This window comes from Hydra vulgaris, chromosome 01 (genome assembly GCF_038396675.1).
Source record: "Hydra vulgaris chromosome 01, alternate assembly HydraT2T_AEP".
Classification (NCBI taxonomy): Eukaryota; Metazoa; Cnidaria; class Hydrozoa; order Anthoathecata; family Hydridae; genus Hydra; species Hydra vulgaris.
The window spans coordinates 6,987,565-6,997,422 of NC_088920.1; positions in this window are offsets into that span (position 1 = coordinate 6,987,565).

A 9,858-nucleotide genomic window follows, 5' to 3' on the forward strand; every position below is an offset into this window, starting at 1 on the left:
ATCCATTATTTTGCAAAATATTGTGATATAATATCGTAACTTTGCAGATATGACATTACACACTCTGCAAGGAAATAATAACAATTTTTTTGTGCTGCTCCTAATGTGACTAAAAATAACAATGAAGTTGAAAATGTTTTTACTAACCATTTTACCCTAAAACTATTGTATCAGATTGTAAACAACGATTTCACCAGTATTGAGCATTGAAAATGATTAAAATGAACAGAAAAGAATATTAATTTTAATTTGTTTACTTTGTTATTCTGCATAGTTTTAAAAAAAAAGTTTTCAATAATGATTTTTTTTAGTTTGGCTTTCAACAGCATACTACTGTTTTGTTTCTTTTCTGTTTATTTCCGCATTTTTGATATCAATTTTTTGCTTTAACAAAGTAGAAGGAAATATTTTTCTTAAATTCTGTTTCCTTCCTTTCCAAATTCGTTTAGGCATGTTTCGACAATAGTTTTTCTTTTTTGCAGATCTGTCACAAGGCCAGCCAGTTCTTGTACACTGCTCAATTTTGACAACAAATAAATCTTTATCTTTTAGTAATATTGCAGTTCTTTTGCAATCAAACTCTGTTATTTCATCTTCTTTAGCATTGATTTTCTCAGTGCTTTCTTATTTTTTGCACAACTTTACCTTCTTCCTCTTTAATTACAGCCTGTTTGCTGGCTTTTTTATATATGTTTTTGACATCATAGTAATTCAATTTTGGGCCTCAAAAAAAATCGTTTGATCAGACAGAAAATTGGTTTTTTTTTTTTATAAGGACGTAAAAATTCTATAAATAAATTTCATCTATCTTATAAAATAGTATTATATTATAAACATTTAGAATTAATTTGTGTTAAATTGACTTGGTTTTTATGTTACCAGTAAATTGCCTTAAAATGTGCATACTTGTTGTTGTTTTTTTTGAATAAATCAGAGTGTTTTTTTTTTTTTTTTTTTTAATTTTTTAAGTGTTTGTTATTTATTTGCATAGTTTTTGTTGAGGATTTTACTTTCGATTGTTTTTAACTTTAATTAATATATGTTTAGTTTTTGTTTGAGTTTTGAAGATTTTCTTATACTGTTGTAATCCATGGTGATTTTACATTTTTGTTTTTATGAAAAAATTTAGATCCTGCATTTTTTTTATATATCTATTGCTTTAAACTGATTTTATGATAAATACTCTAGAATGTGATGTAAGCAAAATTATACATTTAAAAATCTTTGTATAAAACAATTGTTACCACATATAATAATATTTCATCTTTTAGATTTATTTTCTTTCTATTGATTTATAAATCGTTTCAAAAGACACAGAAATAACTTGACTGAACATTTTTTCTATTAGATTGTTTGTAAACTATTTTACTTTTATTGGTTTCTGTTATTTTTTTCTTATTGATTTAAGTTTAAACTGTTGATTCAAGTGACTTCTATTGATAAATGATTGTTATATTTTTTCTTGCATAAATTAATGCTCATTTGATCCTTTTAGCTGGCGTGTTTTGCTTGTGAGTATAAAATTAATTTTATTAATTTACAAAACTTTTTTAAATCATTCTTAGATTTTTTTTTATTTTTATCGTTTTGTCTGAGTCTGTGTGTGTGATCTAGGCTTTTTTTAATCTACCACACTTTCATTTTTTCTAAAAATTATCATCATAGTTGGTGCTGTTTTATTTCTTTCTGTTTTATTTTCTTTTGTTTTCTTTGTGTTTCTATTTTTTCTTATTTGTCCTAGCCTTTAAATAACATCTTTGGGGGTTAAGACTTCACCAGTTCTTTCATTAGTTTATGTTACTATAGTTTAAGTTTTTTTTCTGAGGGTTGTATTACTGAATGTATCACTTCATTCCTCGTCAGCATTCTTGGCAAATCATTCTTGAATAAATCAAGGTGTGTCAGTCCTGCTGCACTACTTTTTGTAGGCTGTTTTGTTTCCTTTTTTATAGGTTAACCAAAAGATTTTTGATATTCTTTTGATCAGCCTATGATTCCATTGCCTGCTAAATGAAACAAGCCAGGTCTTGGCCAAAAATTTATTTTTTAAATTATGTCTTTTTTTTGTTAATCTGTTTGCAGAACTGCGAAATGATATGTCGAAAGTTGAGCCAGATTTTGGCTCTCCTTGTAACATATTATGAATTTTTTCTTATGTTGTATATTTATCTTTGCAATTGATTAGATGCCCTTACCTAAGATTGTTCTTCTATAATCAAAAAATAACTGAAGTAAATTTTTGTTTTCATTGACCAGACAGAAAATTAGTTCTTTTGTACTTCTTTGTTACCTGAACAAACTAATCTTGATGTTCTTAGGTTATCTTGACAACCAAACTTGCATAGATTAGGGTTAAAACAGTGGCCAAGTGAACTTACCCAGTAAACACAGATTGGTTCAGAGTTGGTCAATATTTAGTTATATTCAGTCGAAAAACGAATAAAGCGTTTCGAACCTATTATTGACTGAAAATCGACGCTTGATTTGAAATGCATATTTCAAACTTTTTTATATATACGTTTTACAATATTGACTAGTATAAGTCGCTATTCTAAATGTTTTATCGACGTTTAATAAACGTTTGTTATATTATAATAAAGTAATATAGCCATTGATCAGAAGACTAACATAACAGCTTAAGTCATGCGGTTTATATAGGCATAATTAAAACGAAATGAAAAACATTTAAAAAAAAATTTTATTAGCCTAATAAATAGATTAGACTTTAAGATTAACGTTTTTAAGATTAACTTCCTTACAACAACTGAAAGCAAAACGACTTAGAAATAAATAATAAACGAATGTCGATTGCACCATTTTAATTCATGGAAGTTAAAAAGCTCTTATCACAACAATCTTGTGTACGAAATGCCAACATATCAATGGACTCCGATGTTTTAGAAATTATTGGTGACATTTACACAGTTAAAAAAAATGAGTTGCTGGTCTCTTATTATGAAAGTCCTGCTGCAAGAACTTTTTTCATAAGTTTTATAAGCAGTTAAAATTCATTTTGTAAAAGCTAGTATGGTTGTGTAACAGTAGGTATTCATCTTTGTAATAATCAAGAGGTTTAATAATTAAATATTTATTTTTTTATTTTAAATACATTTCAACTTAATTTAGTTACATTACATTGTTAGAGGAAATTGGTGGAACTGAGCTGGTAAAAACCACTGCATATGTTAAGTCGCGACGTTACTAATTTTTTTATGTCAAAAATAAACAAGGATGGTACAGGAAATTTCGGAAACTTCTATTTCGAAAATCCTCTATATATAAAGTTGTTCTGTGTAATTCCAATTTTCATTTACGAATGTACATCTAAAATGCTAACTAATTTACCCTAGTTTTTTGCGGTTACAAATCAGGTTACGAAATCAGACGATCAAAATACGAACGTGGAAGATGATGTTGCACAAAAACAAGGGTATGACAATCAAGCGGTAGACGGTATACTATGAAGGTTTTTGATATGCATAAACCTGAGAAAACACTGATCCAAAATATGTTTATGAGTTTATTAATTTAATTAGTAATCTTTGACTTAATCTTAATTTAAACTTTTGTTTTCTGCTGAGATTAGATTTAAAAAATATTTGATAGAAATTGTGACTATAAAATTTCTACTGCAAAAAGCTTGATCATTTTTTTTTAAAATTATCAAGCTTGAACGAGGACGAACATTTTTTCTCTAAATCCTCACTATAGGAAAAAGTTTATGACTTTAAATAAAGTTTTACAATATAAAAGTAAACTATAAGTAGTATAGTATAAAAGTTTATAAAAATATTATAATATTTATAAAAAATAAGACCAGGTCTTTTATAACTATACCTCATTTAAAAATTTCATTATTTTTTTAATTATATCTTATTTAAAAGTTTTATCACTTTTATAATTATATATTGTTTATAAATTTCAAGATTGCGTTTAATAATCCTATAATAGTCGTCTAAAATACGTTTGAATATCGATGTTTTATGGATGTTTTCTCTTAACGTTAATCTGAATTTTGTTCTAAACAGATAATCGACCAAATCTGAAGTTTTGTCTTAACGTTCTTTTGACGTTTAAAAGACATTTGTTCGTTTACTGGGTAATTATGCAAGTAGACTACAAGTGTTCAGGTTAACACCATCTAAATTTTTGTTTTTTTTGTAATATAGTTTTGTAAAAAGTATTTCAAAATTATTTTCACAAGAATTGATAAGATTTAGGCGAAATCACAGTTTTTATCTAAGTTTCTAATCTACATTGTCTGTGGTGCAATAATGTACATTAGCATTCATAACAATAATTAATAAAACTAAAACCTAAGTAAATAAAAATTTCAAATCAAAGGCAAATCTTTTTTTGGTTGAATTTAATTTGAGATTTAATTTAAAATTGATAAGATTGATCACAGTTTTGGAGCTCCCCATTTAACTTTACTTAAGCTACGACAGTTTTAAATTATAATAGTTATAAAAATAAAAAGAAAACAAAGTTACTGATCGAACATGTATAATGTTGCTAACATGTTTTATAACTTAGTAGAGAACAGATTTAGTTATATATAGTTATTATGCGTATTAGTAATGAAAATATAATAATAGTTGTTGTGATATTAATATAAAGATTGTATAAATAATTTTTATTGTGTAAAATATTACTCACTTTTCAATTTGTTCACTGGTTATACTGATTATTAAATCACAAGACACAGGTTCGTTTAGATGTTTTTAAGTAAAGTTATTTTTGCTTTAGGTTTTTTTGAAACAATTTTTTGCTCATCTACAATTTATATGGTTTTTATCTGTTATGCGCCAAAATACAATTTGATAAAATCAATTATGGTCATAATTTATATATTGAATATTTATATATTCTATATTTATAAATTATGACCTTGTGAAAGCAATTTATTTTTTTTTTTTTTTTTTTTGTGTGCAATTTATCTTAAGCAGTGATAAATACTTTTATAAAGATTTATTTGTTTTTAAATAAACTTGTGCGTGACTCAAACAGATCTCAGTTTGACTTTTAATTTGTGTCTTAAATTAAAGGTTTGAATCTGATCACAAACCATCAACTGCAAATGCACAAATACATCATAGTTCAGATAAGTTATTCCCAATAAGTTCGTCTGATAGTTTAAATTTGTAAGAATATTGGTTTATAAAATTAAAAAAATCCTTTGTAGAAATATTTAAAAAAATGTTTTATTTCAAAATATAAGTATACGAAACAGATGGCTTCATTCAGAAAATAAGAGATTTTTGAAGCATTTTTTGTCAATTAAGACATAAGAGGTCTTTTATTGGATAACAATAGTTATTTTAATACTATCAGTGAAGCAATTTGTGGACCGTGAATTTAGATCGGATATAAATTCTCATCCAAATTAAACTTATTGAAGATGCAAGAAACCAAACTTACCAGACAAAATCATATTTTTAAACAGAAATGTCTATCAGTAAAGCTATAGTTTTATTGATAGCATTACTAGATTACTTTTTGTTTGAATGATTGTTATCAAAGTTAAAAGTTAAAAAAAATAAAGCAAGGTGCATCTGCTCTTGTAATATATCCTCGATCGAAAACGGAAATATAGATTCAATTTTTTAATTATTTTTTTTTTAAGTTTAAAGCTTTTATAAAGAAAAAAACCCATTATTATAAAGTTAGTTAATTATTATTCTTTTTAAGCGAAAATATTTTTTTGTTTAACTCGTAACGCCAGGCTCGCTTTTACATGGAGTGTAAAAGCTGTATAAAGCTAATACGATACCTACAATAAATATCTCGATTTTTGGGATTTTTAATGTCGCGGTAAACAAAATATAACATTTTTTAAAAAGGGAACTGATTGTCGACACACAATAAAAGCAAAATTTATGTCACAATAAAATATAAAATTTATTAAAACTAACTACCTGATTTGAGTTAGTCATCAAAAGTTTAACCCTCCGTCGGGCGCGCTTGATCGAATTGATACGCGTCAATAATTTTTATCTTGCACATGTTTTTGAGTAATGACTTAATATTCTGCTTTTTAGTAACTTTATTTTTTCCTTCTTTTATTGTTCTACATCATCAAACATGTTCAACATTTGAATTGATTTTGCGCCATTATATGTTACATATTATAAGTTTGATTATAATAAAAAAACTTATATCTGGTTAATACATTTTTAAATTTGTTGACATAATTTGATATTATTTATTATTTATTGTTCAATTCAACGGGGTTGTGTTTTTTTTTTCATTAAAATATCAAATTGATACATTGCGCCTTAGAGCGTTAATGATTAAAAAAGTCTTTATTACCAAAGGTTGTATATAAATCTAACAATTTGTACATATAATTAAAACATTTTTCTTTATATTTTTAAATAATATTTTTTTTGTTCATTTTTTTTTAATATATTAGTAATTCCTCCTATTTGCCTCTAAAATGAATGATAGTGTGGGATTATCTAATCTTGAAAGTTCAAAAGATATAGCGGAATTTATTAGTCAAACAAAATCTAGTCTAAAAATCTATTAGTCTAACGAAATATTGTATTTTCTTAACCTTTTGTTAGAAGAAATGTTTTCTTGAAGAGATGTTCTCATGAATTAGTGATGTCTTAACTTATTTAAAGAAGTTCATAAAATAAGGGTTACCAAAAGAACTCAGTGATATTTTACACCGTTTTAGAACAATCCCAATTTTAGAACAATCCCAATTTTAGAACAATCCCAATTTTAGAACAATCCCAATTTTAGAACAATCCCAATTTTAGAACAATCCCAATTTTAGAACAATCCCAATTTTAGAACAATCCCAATTTTAGAACAATCCCAAGATAACATAAGAAATGAAAATAAAAGAAAAAGATGCCAGACATTTACAAAATAAACCATTAACAAGGTATAATGCCATCTACCCAATTGTTTGACACACATAAAAAGCTATTGCGGAAATTGCGTAAAAACTGTAGCAGGTTTTGACGTTCAAAAAGATATATTCGAACATGATGGTTAACATATTAAATTAAGATTATATAAATGTTACACTTTTTTTTTTTAAGGAAATCAGAAATTTTTTTTTTTTTTTTTAATTTTTTTATTATATAATTAGCTTTTTAGAATAGTCACTCAAAATTTATATAAATTTGATAAATGCGCCTCTTTTATTTAAAATAGCAATTGTGATGGAATTTTAAATTATTGTAAATATTTCATATTTGTTCAAAGATTATTTAAGCATTTTATAAAAAAAACAGTCACGGTTTAAAACTGATTTAAATAGAAAACATCAAGAAAACAATAAATGCAAGTATTTTACATATATATATCGTTTGCTTGTTTTCGTTACGTTTATATAATAAGAAATTTTTTATGAATTGTTTATAATATATAACATATTTGCTTCATTTATAGGCATTACTAAAGTAACTGATAATAATTTACAAACTGTAAATTCTGTTTTAAAAAAAAACGCGTTTCCACACATTTTTGTGGCTTTTAAATTATGTTAATGACGTCAGACAAAATAACAGTAACCAAATCTATTTTATTTTCGTTTTATTTATTTCACATCAATAAAATTATTGGTTTATGTTCTCCAACAAAAATATACAATTTATTATTTACTTTACATCAATTAAATGAATAGTTTATGTTCTCCAACGAAATTATATAATTTATTATTCGACATGTTATCAACCTTTTAACGTGATCTAAACTTTATGGTGAATCCTCTAATACTTTCATTTCAAATATAATTAAACTAACAACTTTAAACGCTATAAATATACCATAATTAATATAATAAAACTGAGTAAATAAATATACCAAAATTAATGTATTAAAATTGAGTAAATAAATATACCATGATTAATCTAATAAAACTGAGTAAATAAATATACCATAATTAGTCTAATAAAACTGAGTAAATAAATACATTTCAAAAAATTCTTTTCAGAAAATATAAAAAATATTCGTGAGACCTGGAAAGGCATAATTAGATTAGATTTGGTTCAGTTAACTTATGTATGTTTAATTAATGTATGTTTTGTTAACTTCTAAGCAATTTGGAGAAACATTGACATTTTCGACATTTATTAGACTATATATTTCATAAAAACGGTTGCGATAGTTACGATATCATTCTATAAAACTAAACGGTTGATTCAAATTTTGTTCAAATTTGTGAACAGATTTTTTTAAAGTTCGATCATTGAGTTTTAAGTATATACAACCTAACGTTTTTTTATTTCGTAAAAATGTTTTACGAACTCACCATCGTTTATTAAAATATACACGGGTAACAAAGCTTTCTAAAATTCGTAAGTAATTTATATATAGGTATATATATTCGTAATATATTGTAATATAAATTCGTAAGTAAGTTCTTCAGTTTTATATTCATTTATTTGTCTTTATTAAAAAGTTTTTTTTTAAAACTAAATTTATTTATTTCTAAAACAATAACATACGACGACTGTCTTTTGTATAGGATTGATGATAGTATTTTTTTGTTATGGATATATTAGTTAAATGATATTATAAATATACAAGATTAAATTGCTAAAATATATAAACCTTTAAATTTAATGAAACCTTTTTTTAATTTTTTGATTTCTATCTCTAAGCTTATTCTTTTTAATATAACATAGCATATAGATACGTGTTTATAATTTTCAAACTGTTTATATATTTAATCGTTGTATGTTAATGGAAAGAGTTTTAAATTAATATGAAAATGGTGAAAAATTTTATATAAACGAACGGTTTTATATTGTTTCATCTCCATTTCTGTATAAAAATTTTTTATAAGAATATTGCAACTTGAAAATATCGCTTTCTCGAAATTGAAGATTTGTATTCGTTAATTTGTTTTTGTTTTTTTTATACGTATGAAAATATAATATGAGTTTCCTTCTAAAATACGATAATTGAGTATGAAAGTGTAAGTTTTTAAATTAAAATGTAGATCGAAAATAGATGTAAAAACTTAATAAATATGTTAAATAAGAAATCAACCTGCCTTCACAGCGTTAGTGGTGCAAAAAAAAAATGCATATTTATAAACTTTAAAATATTCTTCTTTTATGACGTATAAAATAAGACATCATCTCGCTACAAAAACTCTACTATGCAAAAAAAATGTTTTCATCAAGTGGAAAACATTGTTTTTACAAATTTTTTACTTTAAAAAATGTTTGGCATGCTTTTCTATACCAAAAACTAGCACATTATGATAAATGTAGGTACCTATCTATGTCATACTACTTTTATAACATACTGAGGTATTATTCAATTGCATTTTCAACCGACTGTTTTTAATCGGGTTTTTTTTTCGTTCTATATGTTTACAACATTTGTTCAATATGGTACTGTTCTTAATGTAAGTCGACAGTTTGTCTAAATTTAATATTCTGGCATTAGCCTGTGTTTCTTTTGCAAAAAGTTTCAGAGAAATGTTGTTTTTATAAAACAGTTGTGAATGAGGAATTATTTACTTGTTTACGTTATAATGTTTGTTACATGGATTTATTTACTTTTTAAAATAATATGTCATTTGATGCGATTTTATGGTAAATTTTAAATTTAATTGATTATCGGTTTACCTTAGGTATGTTTGTTGCTTGTTTTTATATATTATATATATTACATTTTGTAGCTATGCTTTAATGATGTGTAAATGTCTCTTTATTATGAATCTTTTTAATTTCTTTGTATATCACCATGACAGCCTTTTTTCATAAGTCTTGCATATTTCTGTTTAGACTTTAATCGCATAGTATAAATCAAGAAACGCATGTTGTATCACATAATATTATATTTTATCTTATAAAATTTATAAAAATATATCATTTGGAAGAC